The sequence below is a fragment of the Saimiri boliviensis genome, chromosome 3, assembly GCF_048565385.1.
Source record: "Saimiri boliviensis isolate mSaiBol1 chromosome 3, mSaiBol1.pri, whole genome shotgun sequence".
Taxonomy (NCBI): Eukaryota; Metazoa; Chordata; class Mammalia; order Primates; family Cebidae; genus Saimiri; species Saimiri boliviensis.
In genome coordinates this window covers 20284846-20302755 of record NC_133451.1, presented here as the reverse complement: position 1 = coordinate 20302755, position 17910 = coordinate 20284846, and the positions used below count along the sequence as shown (strand labels likewise).

At 35.7% G+C, this 17910-nt stretch overlaps 1 protein-coding gene across 3 annotated transcripts in view; it reads left to right on the top strand.

Annotated features, from left to right (window-relative positions):
• Positions 1-17910, top strand: part of KCNIP4 (potassium voltage-gated channel interacting protein 4) — a 1209336-nt gene that overhangs the window by 614233 nt on the left and 577193 nt on the right. The window lies entirely within an intron of this gene.

Sequence of the window (17910 nt, the reverse complement as noted above, 5' to 3'; positions counted from 1 at the left end):
TGCTCCTTTTAGATTCAACAAATGTAACTTCTCTGCTCCACTGTTTCTTAAAACTCTCTCCTAATCTTTGCAATTTTGCTTCTAAGAGCTTTGGCTATTCCAAGTCCTATGAAATAATGTGCTTATGGATCTTATGCTACATCCATAAATGGCTCTAGGGCTTATTTTGCGCCTCATCCTCTGAAGTCCTTTCATTTCCTGTAGTGAACAAACCACATTGAGCTTTTATTCTGTTTGGCAACTTAATGTTTCTTTCACAGTCCACATTAGATGGATTCCAATAATGAAGTCCTTTGCCCAACACCCAACTTCCTTTTATTGGTTGGGCCTGTAGACTTATCAGGGTCTGTGGTTACAGGAAAATCCACCACTAGTTCTCATGGACTGTACTTATAGTTCTTTGTCAGTGCATGTGTTGTGCACATAATTGTATATCTCCTGAGTTCTTTGCCTCCTCTGCTAACCTATTTTCCTAGACAGTGATATTCCTATGTGGTGAGGTGAAAAAAGACACAGCAATGAGACAGACAGACCAGAGACTTGAATTCTGTTTATTTATTAACTGTGACTCTCACCAGTACTGGTAAAATGAGTCTCATAGCATCAACCTCAGAGTGCAATTGTGAAAACTTAATGAGTTATTAATGAAAACAACAGAACAGGGAAAGCCCTTGGAACTCTACCTGGCACACAGGAAGGAAGGGCTCTGAGCATTTGTTTCTTCCTGCCTATAAGTTTAAGGTGTGGCAAAAAGGACAGCCTGCATCAGAATCTACAGGAGAACTTTAAAAATGTGAATATTTGGAGCTCTCACTGAGAATCTCTGGGGGTAAAGTTAGAGAATGTGCACTTTTGATTCTTAGGTAGTTCTTATGGACAATAAATTTGAGAATGACTGCTTCTAGGGAAATGCCCTGGGCTCATGGATCCTGGTAAAGACATTCATAGATAAGCAGCATTTTTATTCTATTGGTCAAATTGTTTCAAGGAGAATAACAGGCTCATCATGATAGAAGCTATTTCACTGACTGAAGAGAGATAATATACTTGCAAGATGGGGATTTATAACTCCCTAAAGGGCTGCTTTCCCTGTCCAAGGTACAGGTTGATATAGTACATAGATTTCTTTCTTTCCAAATTTCCTCTGGCATCTCTCCTCACTTTTTCTTCTCTCTCTCCTCTCTCTCTCTCTCTCTCTCTCTCTCTCTCTCTCTCTTTAAAGTAGTATCTACCTAAATATACGTTGGCTTTCCAATAGATCCATTTTCAATGCATTTCAACCCCATTTGCCATCTAACTCCAAGTATATTATGAACATTTTTATTGACTTTGGACCTGCAGAACTTTTTCTATTTCAGTCTATTTATCATAGACTTAAAAGCTGCTTCACAACTTTCCTGCTGTCACTGGTATTATGAGAAAATGCAGACTGCTATAATTGGGTCCATATTTCATAAACCCTTTCTTTTTTTTGTTCTTATATTGTTGGTTCCAAACAGGCTGAAGCATTTTCTTACAGAAATGGATAGAAAGAAGTAGTCCTTCAGAGGAAAACTCAAGGCTCCGAAAAAAAATGAACAGTTTTTTACTCAAAACTCATGATGCTACCTAGGATTCCTTAGCTCTAGGCTTCAATCACCTTCACCTAGACTACTGCCCCTTAGCTAAGAAAATGAACAGAGAATGATGTGTTTGAATCTTGACATTTAGGGAGGACTTGTATCAGGAAAAGGACATTTTACAGGGAGAAAACAAAGTGCATATATGTAAGTGGCAGGAAATTCTTTTCTTTCCTGCAGAGGATGTAGCAAACTGTGAGCCTAGCAGTGTGATTAGGTGTTTTATGTATGAAATTAGTAGAGAATAAGGGGAGAATAATTTTTTTCTTTGAATGTTCTGGTAAGGCATTTGTAATTTGTAAAGCAAATTAATCACGGGTTATAAACTAAAGAATATTGGAAAGAGGACGGTGGATTTATAGTCAGAGGAACTGTGTTCTAATTCTAACTCCAGCAGTTAGTAGCTGCCTGTCCTTGGGCATGGTATTTAAGTTTTCAATTTCCTCTAGTGAAGAATAGTGACAATATTTATTAATGAGTTGTTTTGAAGATTAAAGGAAATGACATAAAAATAGCTTTGTATAGTCACAAGTAACTTTTTTTCCCTATGCTGTATATATTATATATGTATACAAGACATTCAATTATTTTATCCCTAGGAGAAAAATCAAGTCTTTTGTCTCTCTTTCATCCCCTCCTCACCCTTGAGATGGATGTTTTTTCCCAGCATGGTGAGGATCCCACCTTCCTGTGTCTGTCCTGGTGAATTCTCCATTTAGACTTTGAAGTCACAGTCTTATGTCTTTTCCTCCTACCCCCTGCCTGGTCTTAGCTAGTTTTTGTAGGGGGAAGCATCAGCTTTGCAAGCAGGCTTCCAAGGTTCCACATAGATCTGTTGTTGTTTTTGTTGTTTTTGTTGTTTATGCATCCTTGTTTCTTACTGGTGTGGGGCAGTAAGGAAAGAAAGTCCTTGCAAAAGTGAACAAAGGCACAAAGAAAAGAATGTGATCAGTATTACCAAATAGCACCTCGTTGATTGCCGATCTTGCATTCTGCACAATATTCAGTTTGAAGTAACAAGTCAGTTAACTACAGAAAGCAGTTGAAGGTATTAGCCTCTAGATTAATGACAAAAGAAGATTGAAGATTTGGGACAATCAGAACTGTGGTGATAGCAGAAACCGCAAAGCATGTGTAGTTTGTAAACAAGCCCACCAAAGAATTGCCAAAGACTTGAGGCCAAGAACTGATTCATATGCCCCAGAAATAGCAAGAAAGAAGCAAAAGGTCCAGGTGATTATGATTAAATTTAAGTATTACAAGAAAGAAATACTGTCATCATGTCATGCTCTTCTTACTCCCTTGGGTCCCTTGGGTGACTGCAATTTGCACATTTAGGAAGGTAATAAGAATTGTTAATGAAAGGAAATGATTTAAAATGTCATTTAAAACTCGATTACCATTTCTCTTAAATTATTTTTTATTTGAAGACACTTTTGCATAAAAATGTCAAAATGCATGTGTTTTATCCATGTGTTTGCACAATTACTAAGGATATGGGAGGAGTGTGGAGATGGTATCTCCTTAAGTGATTCTCTGCTTATGTAAGGGAAGCAAACAGAATTAGAGTTGTCAATGTGTCATTTAGAATCTGTTAGTTTCATAGGCTGCTATAACAAATTGGGTGACGTAAAACAAAATAAATGTACTCTGTCATACTTCTGAAGCTTAGGAGTCTTAAGGAAAGGCATCTTGCAGGGCTCTATTCCCTCTGAAAGCTCTAGGGAAAATTCCCTCCTTCCTTCTTCCTAGCTTATAGTAGTTGCTGGCAATCCTTGGTGTTCCTTGACTTGTCTCCACGTTTCTCCAAACTCTGACTCTATTGTTATATAGCTTTCCTCCCACTGTGTGTTTTCACGTGGTCTTATGGGATACCACTTATTGGAATTAGGGCCCACTTTAATCCATTATGACCTAATCTTAACTAATTTTGTCTGCAAACACCCTATCTTTCCAAATAATGTCACATTCTGAGGTTCTTGGCAACATTCATATTTTGGGATAATATTCAACACATTCCAGAGCCTTTTATCTGCCCTATGCACATGAAATATAGATAGTGTAATGTACGGAGCTGGCCACTGTGAGACAAATCTGAAAAATCCACCTCATACTTCTTTCCACTGAAGCTTCAGTTCCCACAAATATACTTGGCCATTGAGTCTCACACTAAACATTGGAGCCTTGTTTGTGTATCTGAGAAGTTCGTCTTCTGAAAACTAGAAATACACCTTTTTTTTTCCTCTAATAGTAGAATGTTTTTCTGATTGCATATCAGCGGGGTATATAGTGATTACAGACAGAATTCTGAAATATGTATGTCCTTTAAATGCCCTTAGAAGATGTGTGTGATAATGAATCCCAGCGGCAGGTATAACACAGCCTTATACCATACTATAACTGCTATTTATGAGATTTTGCCAAGGTATTATTCTATATATACCAGAATAAATCAGACATAATATAAATCAAATTCTGTTATTTTAAGTGCAGCAAACTTGAATTTAAACAACAGATGGCTTCAAATAGTTTTCTAAGATCAGACCTAAAGAATAATTAGAAGGATTAATCTAGTTAATACTAACGAGCTTTTTAAAATGTAAATGGACTATTTTTCAATGAGTAGGAATTCATTTGAAAAATCTGCCAACAGATGAAATACTGGATCTTGGAGCTTTAGGAGGTCATCAATTTGTAGAGAGTTATAGTTTAAAAATAATAATGATTTTGCATGGACCCCAAGTTTTTTTTTCATAGCTCACTGATTAGGAAGAAGAAAGGATGATTAACATTTTCTTTTCACTCATTGTGTAACGAAAAGTAAGTAGGCTCTTTCTGAGACTCAATTTCTTCTTTTAAAATAGAGAAAATAGTGCCTATGGTTTACAGAGATAATTCACCTTACAGAGATATGTACAGATAAGTGTAGAAATTACATAGAACTAGACATATGCAAAATAATTGAGTGATTGATAAGAATGAGAATACAAGAGTAGAGGAAGCTACAGAAAATTATAAGAAATGGCAAAAGGTTTTCTATACCATCAGCCCTGTTCTGTGGTAAGCACCGGTTACATAATTCTGCATATTTTCTCAGACATATCCTATTGAGATATCAAACTCAGCATACACAACATGCACCTTCTTATCTTCTTCCTCTGCCTATCATACCTTTTGTTTCTCCATTATTTTCTTGACAGCACCAATTCACCCAAGCTTGAAATCATAGGAGATCTTGAAAGCCTCCATCCTTGCTTCCTAGATATAATCCCTGATTGCAATTTTCCCCCATTATTTCTTCCTAATTTTCTCACCTATTCCCCTTCTACTCATCCCCACTTCAGATTCCATAGTTAGATCTATTACCTATATTCAGGAAATTATTATTTCTGCTTTTTAATACAATTAACAGACCCAATAAATTATCTTAAGGCATGGTTGTGACCTGCGTGTTACTATTGAAATATATTTAATTTCTATATTATGTTGCTTAGTTGTTTTGCTTTTTAAGTGGCTAGTGCTTTTCTATATCCTGTGTTTAAACTAAATTATTCTACCTGTCATTCTATGAATTAACACCATGTGTTACTTCTTTTAAATTTATTCACACAATTTTCTCTGAAACAATTTCCCTCTTGTTGTTATTGCAGTTACTCAGCAGAATTTCGGTGAACAAATAGGCATTTCTGCAATTGGATAACACTGAGCTATCATAGTGTCATTTGACCAAAGTCAACAACTTATGTCTATGTGACCCTATAATAGACAGCAATCATGCTTTATCTGTCTAGAAGCAAAGCACTTGCCTATTTAAGAGCAATCGCATTGTGGATCCTGGTAGGAATCAAATAATTACTTTCTGCTATGGTAGCTCAAGAAGCTAAATACACAAGCTTGATGGTGTTTACCCCCATGAAGCTTATTTATGTTCCTGTGTTTCTCTAGGTTCCTATAGAACTTATTGGAGCTAGCTCTCCTCTGAATTCTATAGTTTGTGTCCTTCCAATACAATCCTTTTTCTTACTTGTCAGATTAGTTTGTGTTTCATCAACTTTAACAGATCAAGTGGTATTGAAAAGAAGTCTGAGTGGCAGAATCAGAGAATGTTAGTAGGTGTTAGTAGATGTGGTATTTGATCTGGGCCATGAACGATTAAAGTGTGCTTGGAGGACTATATATATATATATATATATATATATATATATATATATATATATAGTGTAATTAATATAGCATTAGTAGTTACACGTTAATATAATCCTTTCGGTAGTGACAATTATTGAATGGTTACTATGTACTACGACTTTTATTTTGCTTTTAAATTTCAAAATAACTCTTTGGTATACAGCAAGCACTGTTAGTTGTTACCAAATTCTCACTTTCACATCATTTTTTGTTGTTATTGTTGTTGTTTGTTTGCTTTTGGATTTTTTGAGACAGAGTCTCACTCTGTCACCTAGGCTGGAGTGCAGTGGCATGATCCCAGCTCACTGCAACCTCTGGTTACCTAGCTCAAGAGATTCTCTTGCCTTAGTTTCCCCAGTAGCTGGGATTACAGTCACATGCCACCATACCTGGCTAGACATCATTTTTACTAAAATAATTCTAATTTTCTTTAGGGTAGCAATGCACTATGTATTCAGCAAATTAAAAAAAAAATTGTTTTCCAGGTTCCTATGCCACAATGTATAACCAGTGGGACTTAAGTAAGTCTCTTGAGTGGAGTACCCTTTTGAATAAAAATACAAAGTTTTATAAAGGGAAGGATTTTGGTTCATTCTCTCTTGTTTCTTGCTCAAAGTCAGAAGCAATGCTTAGTGATAAAGGAGCTATCTTGAAACCAAGGACAAAAGCTACATATCAAGAATGGTGGAGCAGAAAGGTGGAAGGAGCGTGGGTCATTAGTAATACCACAGAGCCAGGCTTTAGCTGCCCACCTCTGACTTCCTGTGATATGAGAAAAACAAGACACTTAGGGGTGGAAGAAATTGACTTAGGTATTTTGTTACATGTAGTCAAATGCAATCCTAATAGTAACAAACTGATCTTAAATAACTTACTTAAATAAAAATCTCTCTTTACAATAGAAAAGTCTAGATTTGAACCCAGGTATTTGTCTATGAGGTCCATGTTTATAACCAATAATAAATCAGTTTATTCAAAATGAGATACATTAATGATTTTTTCAAAATTCCCAGCCTTTCTAGCATAGCCAGTTGAAGCCTCTTAGAAGGCATTTTTTTTTTCTCTCAGTAATAAAAAAAAAATGTCTGTACTTTTGAAATTTTGTGTGGGAATACTAAAATTCCATCAGGTTCTAAGAATTTTCAATACCAAGTATAACTGTAAAATAATGAATCTTTTAAACCACCTGATAAAATTCAGAAATCCAGAGGAGCACGTCTGTTCAAAGCTTGCACCCAAGGAGACTCCATTCTTTGCAATGCTTCTTCCCATTTCTCAAGCTTCCTGAGCAGTCCTGCTTGAGAAGTGACTGTAGAATCAGCCTATTGGCCTCAGAATAAATTGGTTTCATGGCATCATTTTAAGTGAAAATAAAACGACTATCTGCCTTCTTTGCAGATTTGATTCCACATTGCTTTGAAGGGTTTTAAAAATCAAATTATCAATAATATAATGAATATTTATTACAGCTGGGCATAATAAAAATCACAAAATATCTGGCCTCATCTTCTCTGCTTCCCAGCATGTACCTAAACAACTTTTGCTCCAGCCACACCCTTCTTCCTATCCTTGCCCCTCTCCCTCACTGCCTTCTTTTACACTCCCCCACCGGCCGTGCTCTTTCCTCTCCTTAAATGTCTTTCCTCCATTCCATCCATGCCATCTCAGTGAATCTCATTCAATCTACTTGGATGAAACCTTTCTAGTTTCTCTCTCACCCTATTTAGATCCTGTGTCCTATGCTCTCCTAATGCCTTCTACATGCATATTTGGGTCTACCATTAAAGTTACGTGTGTTTTGCACCTCCTCTGCCTTGTAATCTCCCGTAGACCATCATAAAGTCAAGTAGGATGAAGGTGAAAGGAGCCTGAAACATTTTCCTGTCCAGTCCTTCATATTACAGATGAGGAAACTGAGCCTTAAAGTGTTTAAACAACTTGCTCAGGTTATCACAGACAGCAAGAGTGAGGGCTGTTTTTGGTTCCTCCAATTCCAGTGTACTTCCATTATATTACATTTTGCATTGTATCACATTTTGCATTCCACACAGAACCAAGCACAGAGGTATATTCATAGGACGTAGTCACTTGTTTTTGGTTAAACTTACTATATAAGAATCAAATTGGCAACTAGGAAAATTAAAATGTCTGATGGTAATGAGTTTAGGGGAGCTATGCACAAATGAGAACTTTATACCTTGATGAATAGAATAAAAGTGGGCATAAACAGTTTGGAGAAAATGCAGTAGTAATTAGTAAAAATGAAGGTATTCATTTCTCAGAATCTGGAAATTTCATTCCTTGGTAATGAAACTCTAGATGATGGTAGTTCTAGGAAAACCCCTAAATAAGTATACAAAGAAGATAGATACAAGAATGTTTACAGCTAAAAGTGTTTGTGGGAGCAAAATACTAGATATCATCTAAATATATATCAATATGAAATAGTATAAAAATTGTGGTTTATTAAAAATTTAATTGTTATGCAAGGCAAATATCAAATTAGAACTCACCTCTCAATGTAAATAAATTCACCAAACATGATATTTAGTTAATCCAGCAAACTGGATTATATTGGATCATGCATATAGTATGATACCATTTTGATACCTTTTATATAAATACTTAAACTAGAAAAGCAATAGCCTATATTACTCAGGATAACATACATATGTAAAAATATAAATACCCTGTGAGGACAGTCACAGTCAAATGTAGAAATTATTGGAGATAACTACAGAGAAAGTTGATGAGGGATATTACTAGACCCCAGAGCATCAGTAATCAGTTTTCGTTTGTTTTGTTTTTTGTTTTGAGATGGACTCTCACTCTGTCACCCAGGCTGGAGTCCAAAGACCCGATCTTGGCTCCCTGCAACCTCTGTCTTCAGCATTCAAGTGATTCCCCTGCCTTAGCCTCCTGAGTAGCTGGGATTACAGGCGCGCACCACCACACCCAGATAATTTTAGTATTTTTTTGGTGGAGATGGGGTTCACCATGTTGGTCAGGCTGGTTTCAAACTACTGATCTTGTGATCCACCCACCTCTGCCACCCAAAGTGCTGGGATTAAAGGCATGAGCCACTGTGCTTGGCTGGTAATCACTTATTTTAAGGCTTTGTGATTGGTACATGCATGCTCATTGTATTTTTCTTTATACTCCCTTCAACAAGCCCAACATTTCGTAATAAGGTTTGAAAATTAATTTTAGTAATTGGCTGTACTATTTGGAGGGCAATTCCAAAGGGAAATATCCAAGTATGCGCTGAGTGATACCAGAATAAAGGAAAGAAATACAAAACCAATGAGGTGACTATTTTGGAGGTAACAGTAGTTACTTGGATTTATGTATTTTTAATGTTTGTTAAAACAATCCACCCTATTTTCTTGTACTAATGTTTGTTTTATGCCTAATTAACTCTGAACAAAAAACTGCCTTAGCAAAATATGGACAGAGAAATAGAGTGACATACAAGAATTCCAAGAGCAAAACAAACACATGGAGAGTGCCAACTGGTAAATCCTGGATTCTGCATGCAGTAGACAGTATCCAAATGCTTTCTGTATCATACTTTTTGTGATTAGTGCTGGCTATGCCCAGAACATGTCAGGGTCCAGGGAGATAATCCATTGACTGTACTTTTTGGATTTCTTTATACAATTTTAGTTACTAAGAGTGTGATGTTTTTTAAGGTAAAAGAGAGTTCAGAGAACATCTCGTTTCTGTGTTTAGTTCACACATGAAGATGCCTAGATGCTACGAGGTACAGTTATCTCTCAAAGTCACAAGGAGATTTAGGGGGAAAAGGGTAGCGATAAGAACTGATACGCCTTTTTTTTTCTACTTCAGCATGTGAGCTGACCATTCAGTAGTTACTGGTGAGTTGGAATTAGAACTCTCTACCCTCTTCCAACAAGTTGCATTGGGGTCTTTCAAGAGTAGATCTTTCCTATAAAATGGAAAAGGAGAGCTCCTGGGAATGAATGTACTGGAAAGAAATGAAAACACAGGTGTAGAAAAAGACTTGTATACAAATGTTTATACTAGCATGAGTTGTTATAGTAAAAAACTAGAAATAGCTCAAGAGTCTGTCAACTGGTGAATGGATCAAAACAATGTAGTGCTTTTTACACTAATGTAGTATTCCATTTACAGAATAGAACACAATTTAGCAATAGAAGCAAACTGACACATGCTGCTGTAGAGTTGAGCCTTCGCATGATGAGATCTGAAAGAAACCACATACAAAAGATCAAATATGGTATAATAGCATTTATATATATTATATTTGTATGGCACTTATACAAAATATCCAGAAGAGGCAAATCTACAGAGACAGAATATAGATAAGTGGTTGCCTGGAGCGGGGGTGTGAATGGCAGTTACTGTAAATGAGCATGAGGAATCTTTCTGAGGCAATGAAAATATTCTGATGTTAGATTTTAGTGACGGCTATATAACCTGGTAAATTTCCTAAAAGTTATTCAGTTGTACTCTTAAGTGGGTGAATTTTATGATGTGCAAATTATACCTCCAACAAAAGCTATTTTAAAAAATGGTAAGGGAATAGCTTGTTCCTAAAATACCTCAAGGTTATTTAACTCCATTTACTCTGCCAGCTACCTTGTTACCCTTCCATTATACTTCTGTTCTCAACACCCGGAGTATCAGAAACTTATGACCCTCAGGACACATTATTCTGTAGCCAAAGTTAACATTATTTTTTTGGAGATCTTTGTACATAGTAGCCATTTTACTCATTTCGCCTTTTTATTCCTCCCATAACCCTATCAGATATACATTATTATTAACTGTATTTTAATAATGAGCAAAAGGAATAATTTATTCAGTGTCATACAGCTGGCAAAAGTTGAGGAGAGACCTGAATCCTTGATTTCTGAGCTTGAACCCTCAACCACCATGTCCCTGCCTCTCCATTAGGTGTTTATGAAGGATCGTTGGATTTTTTTAAAAGGTGACTTTTTGTAGCTAGTTTCTTAAGCTGGCTTTGCAACAGACAGTGGGCACTGGGATGAAGAATTCTTTCTTTCACAATTTAGTACATTTAGAAAAATAACATGTTTATTACTTCCTGTAATTTATTTCTAAGGTGATATGATAGAGTAGTGGTGTAAAGATTTCCAAGGTTTTTGAACTGAGTTATTAAAGAACAGCAGAAGATTTCCTTTTGGCCACCGGCCATGAGCTTTATCAACAGAAGTATCCATTCTTTCCCTTTAACACATCTTTAATTTATTATGGCAGGTTTATGTAGTAGGTTTTTATTGATGGTTTTAATTTTTTTGTGGTTGTTTTCAAAGACAGAGTGCCAGTGTGTATTGCCATGGGCTGTATTTTCCTTTATTTTTTTTTCTTTTTAATTTAATGGTGGAAAAAATTTTATGGTTAAATGTCAGCAAGAGGTAGAAACTATATTTAAATTAAATGATGGCTCTGGGAGTATGGAATGAAAAAAAAGCAAAAGATGGGAATTAGACTCAGGAACTTAGATTAAAATCCAGAAATTGTACTAACACTTTGAGGAACTTGCTTTTCTCATTAATTAAATGAGAATGATATGATGCACCTTACAGCGCTATTGTGAATATTAAAGGTCTAGAATTTATGAATATATCTATGTGCAGAAAGTAGCTGTTTAATTAAAGCCTATTGAGTTTTTTTTTTCCTTAATTTTAAATTATTTTGTTTTATTGCATTTGCTTTTCAACAGACATTTTTTTTAAGTGCTTTACTCCATACTTGTCCCTGGGAGTAAAAAGACTTATGAGGGTGTTTGCCTTAAAAAGACCATTTCCAGGGTCTTTGCCCAAAAAAGTTTATACTCTAGGAAGGAAAACAAGTAAGACACAAGCCAAGGAAACTATTATTAAAGCAAAATCACCAGTTCTATTGAGAATCAAGCAATTGAATTACGAAAGAATGGAAAAAAATTACACATTTCTATGAAATTGAAGGGAACAACTATTCAAGAGCATGACCAGAGAATATGAACAGAGATCAAAATGCTAGAAAGGAGCCAACAATAAAAGAACTTCATGGAAAGAGCATTTCAAGAAGAAAGAATAGCTCATACAAAGGCTATGAGCAGGTAAAGACCTTGGTGTGTTACAGAAGCTCAAAGAAAATTATTAAAGCTGAAATACTGCAGAAAGAATTAGAGTCAGATAATACTTGATAAGCCATACAAAAAATTTGAAATTTTATTCTAAATAACATGAGAAGTTGCTGGATGATTTTGAGACATAGTCTGATACAGTACATGACTTGGAACCAACCAAAATTGCCCATCAATGATAGACTGGATAAAGAAAATGTGGCACATATACACCATGGAACACTACACAGCCATAAAAAAAAAAGGATGAGTTCATGTCCTTTGCAGGGGCATGGATGAAGCTAGAAACTCTCATTCTCAGCATACTAACACAGGAACAGAAAACCAAACACCACATGTTCTCACTCATAAGTGGGTAATGAATAATGAGGACACATGGACACAGGGAGAGAAACATCACACACTGGGGCCTGTCAGGAGTTGGAGGGGAATAAGGGAGGGATAGCAGTGGGTGGGGGGATTGGGGAGGTATAACATTAGGAGAAATACCTAATGTAGCTGATGGGGGGATGGGTGCAGCAAACCACCATGGCACATGTATACCTATGTAAAAAACCTACATTATCTGAACATGTATCTCAGAACTTAAAGTATAATTGTTGAAAAAAAGAAACTCTTTGAACTGGAAGGAACAAGATCAGAAACAAGGAGTACAGATAGGAAGCTGTTTCAGTACAAAACACAGGAAGAAATGGGACTCTCCACTGATGTAATACATTACAGGAAATGGAGAGAAGGGTTTAATCTATTTGGGATGAAGACAGCAGGACTTGTTTAAGTTTGGAGGAGAATGGAGATATAAAAGTTGAAATCAAGACCAAGTAAGGGTTGCTGTACCTGTATTAGTGACTTGAGATATTGGACAGTGCTATTTACAGAGATAAGGATTGAAGAGAGGTTTCAAGGCAGAATTGAGAGTTCTCGTTTGAGCTTATCATGTTTGCAATATTTCTGAGTAACTGGTATTGAGATGGGTAAGAAACTTGGCACGCTGTTGGAGGTGGAAATCTAAAGTCATTACCATAATAATGGTAATGGACATATGCAAATTGTTAGGAAAGTTTCATTCTTCTAACAATAAGGAAATTAGAATTCTTGGGTTCATTTCCTTGTAATATACCATGTTAATTAACTTATAGTATCTACTTTATCTGGTACCAACAGAGGGGTTAATATAAAAATTTCCAATGGGTTTCTTCATATGTTATATTCTAGAGGATGGAGCAATCAAATTTCCTGCTTCTGATTCCATTTTATTTAAATAAACTAGTCAGGATTAATATTAGCTTTTAAAACACTATAGGTCATTGGAATCACTTGGTTTGGGATTGATTATTAATAATATTATTAAACTGCTGGATGTTGACTTTATACTAAATTTCGTACATGTAGATGCTCTTATTATCATATATACAACTGAATAAGGACCTACGCTGTACCCTGCATTGTTGCAAGTACCGGGGAGGCAGAGATCAGAGATTGTGTCTCTTTCCACAAAGTGAGTCTAATTGGGAGAAAACAGACATGTGAATAAATAATTACTATGAAATGTGAAACATCCCATGTTCTAGGATGATAGCAAAGATGAGAAATTGATAAACATCTAAAGGTTAGAAGATATTTCATGGAAAACCTGCTATTTAAGTTGAACCATGAGGGAAGAGCAGAAACTGATAGAAAAACAAGGTAGATGAGAATATTCCATTGAAAAAAAAAATCCATAAGGCAGAAAAAGTAAAATATCATAAAAAAAATCTCTTGTGGTTAAATTGAGTATTAAATGCAGCACTTAGTATAAGACCTGAAACATATCAAACATTTAATAAATATCTGTTGATGAATGAGTAAATTAGTGAATAAATCAGCCAAACAATTTTGTTTACTCAATGCAATTTACTGGACTCCAGCTTCTGGGCAAAGGAGTAGGGGATGGCTTCTTGTGCATAGATTTTATGTTGTGCAAAATGAGATATACAATACATACCTGCATTTGAAATTCCTAGAGACAATAGAAACAGGTATATTATAATGTAGTAGAAGCGTATGTGTTTGTGTCTTTGTAGGGATTGAGAGAGACAGCAAGGTAAGAAGGAAGAGAAAGGAAAGGAAGACACAAAATAAATTTTAAAAAGCACCTTGAGGGAAATTGCATAAAAGCATTAAAGGAAATTGCTCAAAGTGACATGAACTCTGAGCTGCACAACAGAAACTGTCAACTATTGGGATCAGGACAGGAAAACAGTACCTGAATATTAGTTTTAGCCCAAAGAGAATAAAATAGTTAAAGTTGAGAGTAGAAAGTCAAAACAAGAGACTCAATTAACTGAGGAAGAAGAAGACACAGAGTCTTACACATGAACAAGGACAATTATTAGGGGCTAGGAAACAGTCAATGGAAGAATAGGACACAGGAACAAATTAAGAGTTAATCCTATTTAATTTTAGTCCTGATCCAGGTTTGGCTTTAAAGGGACAGGCTTTAGCTTTCTGAACCAATGGTATCTTAAAGGTACCATTGGGCCCTGCCAGAAGTGATGGGCAAAACATAGCTAAAAGAATAGAAGCTTTTTTTTTTTTTTTTTTTTTTTTTCAAAAAGTAACAAAAGAAATAGCAAAAAGAAACACTGAGGCTGGAGTTGGAAAATTTTACTAAAATTCATTTGCAAAAGGTAATGGTTCACTTGAGGTAAGAGTAAGCAAGTTCAATGGCAATGCTTATTATGTTTGAAGAGGAAGCTAAAGCTCCTTATTCTTTAAGGACATCACTTTTTGTTCAAAACCATGCATACAGAATGCTCTATAAAGTTTTGATTAAATATGAACAGAATTAAATAGACAATTATTTCTTATTTTCTCATTGACAGAATTCGTTACTTTGTAAACTGGCAAAATGAAGTCATCACTCATTTATCCAGTTTGTTTTTGTATGAAAGTGGATAGTGCAACTGTTTAATTCCTGGAATTCAAATAATCAGAACTCTGCAACTATAAATCTTATTATCTACAGTTCTTATAATTTTGATTCCACTGTGTTCTTTAGAGTTAGTGCTTCAAAGGTGTATTTCACAACAGTAGTTCTGATAGTCTAAACTTATTCAGGTTAACATGTTTTTGTGTCATATACATGCTGATCAATTTATGATATAATCAATAACTTATTTAACTGTACATTTCTAAGAAATAATTATCAATCCTTAATGTTGTACTAATCAAATATTCCACGTTGCCTCAGCTGCAATTATAATTACTTTTCAAAAAATAGATTTGCTCTTGAACACTATGCATATTTAAATTATCTATTAGATGATTCATGTAATGTTAATAGCAGTCCTCATGTAATTTGATATACCAGCCTAAATAGTAAGGTACGCTTTTGCTTATGAAGTCTGAATACATTGTTTTTTAATGAGTTCTCCTACACTAATGAAAGGCAAACTTGTTAATATGTTATTTGCAATGTTAAGATTCTACTTAAGGAGGCCTTGAGCTCATCTCAATTTTTATTAACTTGGTAGACCTTAAAAATGAGAAATTGACACTTTAAGGTTGTATTTATATCATCTCGCCCACTGAATAACAGCAATTTTGCTAATAATACTTATCACAGCTATCCCAGTCTGTCATACTCTTCTATAATCTTTTTACCTGCATGGCCTTATGAATAATATTTCCCCTTCCTGGAGTGCTCTTCCTTTTTGGCCTGGAAAACGCTCATTCTTCAAGACCTAGTGTGAGTCTCACCTCCTTTGGGAAGTCTTCCTTGATAAGGCCTACTGTCAGCAGAACTAAGTCTTTCCTCATCTGCATTCCGTAGCACCATGTACCTTTCTCTGTACTGCTAATGATGTTGTTTGGTATTGTGTGTATGCAAGTTTTCCTCCCCCTCAGGATGGTGGAGTCCTTGAAAGAAATAACCTCATTGTGTTCTTTCTTGTATACTGATACCTAACACAAATTCTGATGCATAGTAGGTATCCCGGAAATATTGGTAAATTCTATTGAAAAGAAAATCTCAAATAGGTATTTAAGCCTTGATTTTTTTCATGTTTTCATGCATTTATATCTTGCCTGCCAGTACAGTCATAAATTCAATAAGTATGGAAACTATGTATGTTTTTCTATATCCTCACGAGAGTATATAAAACAGTATTTTTTAATATTGTAGATAATCAAATGTTGTATATTAGCTGTCAGTATTATTCATCAGTCAGCATACTGTCATAGAAGACATAAAGTCATTATTATGTGCATTGTTTTACACAAACTTAGCAATTATTGAAATTATTCAGATGTTAGGTTTGTATTTTGCTTTTGCAAGGCTGAGGAAGCCTAGTATATACTTGGGATAACTTAAATACCAAAGAAGTCAAAGATAGTTTGCCCTCAAGAGATGCAGTTTTTTTCATTCCTGGACATTCCCTGGGCTAGAGAGGAGCCTACTGCCCTAAACAGAGAGTCCTAGGCCCAGCGGCATTTACCACAAGGTGATTGAAGTGCCCTGGGACCTTGAGTGAACATCTGTGGTAGCCAGGCAGTACTCACCATGGGTCTGGGGCCTGGGAAGGAGACTCATCTGCTTATGGAAAGGACAGAGAAGAGTAGAAAGGGCTTTGTTTTGTGGCTCAAGTGGCAGCTCAGCCATGGTAGAATAGAGCACCAGGTAGATTCCTGAGGTTTCTGACTCCAGGCACTGGCTCCCGGATGTCCTCTCTAGACCCGCCTGGGACCAGTGAAACTTGCCGCCCTGAAGGGAAGGACACAGCCTGCTCATCAGAGAAATGCAAATCAAAACTACAATGAAGTATCATCTCACCACAATTAAAATGATTTTTATGTGAAAGACAGGAAATAACAAATGCTGGCAAGGATATGTAGAAAAGAGAACATTTACATTGTTGGTGGGAATGTAAGTACAACCCCTATAGAGAACAGTTTGATGATTTTTAAAAAGAAAAAAACAAACAAACAAACAAACAAAAAAACTGAAAATAGAGCTACCATATAATCCAGATATTCCTGGATAGGAAATGAAGTTATAATTGTATATCAAAGACATATCTGCACTCCAATCTTTATTGCAGCACTATTCACAATATCCACGATATAGAAGCTACTTATGTGTCCACAAAAGACAAAGGGATGAAGGAAATATGGTACATTAACACAAGGGAGTACTATTCAGCCATAAAAGTGAATGGGATCCTCTCATTTGCAACAACATGGACGACACTGGAGATCATGATGTTAAGTGAAATATGCCAAGCACAGAAAGACAAACTTAGAACATTCACACTTATTTGTGGGAGCTAAAAATTAAAGCAATTTAACTCGTGAAGATAGAGAGTAGAATCATGGTTACCAGAGTCCAGGAAGGGTACTGGGGCTGGGTAGAATGGAGATCATTAATGGATACAATAATATCATTCTTTAGACTGAATAAGCTCTAGTATTTGATAGCACAACAGGTGGCTACACTCAAAACTAATTTGCACATTTTGAAATAATTAAGCATATAATTGAATTGTATGTAACACAAAGAAAAGATAAAAGCTTGAGGTTACCAATATCTCATTTACCCTGATATGATTATTACACATAGCATGCCTGCATCAAAATATCTCACGTATTCCATATATACCAATAAATTGGAAAGCCTAAGATAAGTAGGTAAGTTTGTAAACATATACATCCTACTAAGATTGAACCATAAAGAAATCCAAAACCAGAACAGGCCAATTACAAATACCAAGATCGAAGATGTAATAGAAAGTCTCCCGGATAAAAGCCCAGGACCCACTGGCTTCCCTGCTGAATTCTACCAAACATTTAAAGAAGAATTAGCACCAATCCTGGTCAAGCTATTCTGAATAGTTAGGAGGAGAATATACTTCCAAACTCATTATATTATTAGTTGCAGGATACAAAATCGATATAAAAATCCATAGTATTTCTATATGTCAGCAATGACCA